We start from the raw sequence: 329 nt of genomic DNA, 5'->3' as shown, positions 1-329 counted from the left end.
TTTTTTTTTTTTTTTTCCTTTTCCAATTTGCATTTTTTGTTTTGTTTTTTGTTTTTGTTTTCAATTAATAAAATGCAATTATTAAAAAATGCAACATTTTCGTAGTGTGTTCTTCTGTATTTGAAATTCCACAGGAACGCAAGTTGTTGTTGCCTCAGAAATTCACTCAAGTATAGAAGCCTCGACAAGAGCAATACCACTGATACAAGGCAGACTTAATGTGCGTTTGCCTTTTTTTCTGGCATACACAGTGACTGCACTCAAATTAAATATGGCCTATAAAACTGAGGTTACCATTTGTGAGTAGCCCCTCTAAGCCAAAAGCACAA

The sequence above is a fragment of the Oreochromis aureus genome, linkage group 4, assembly GCF_013358895.1.
Source record: "Oreochromis aureus strain Israel breed Guangdong linkage group 4, ZZ_aureus, whole genome shotgun sequence".
Classification (NCBI taxonomy): Eukaryota; Metazoa; Chordata; class Actinopteri; order Cichliformes; family Cichlidae; genus Oreochromis; species Oreochromis aureus.
The sequence above is the reverse complement of the archived record's forward strand: the minus strand, read 5'-3'. Positions refer to the sequence as shown.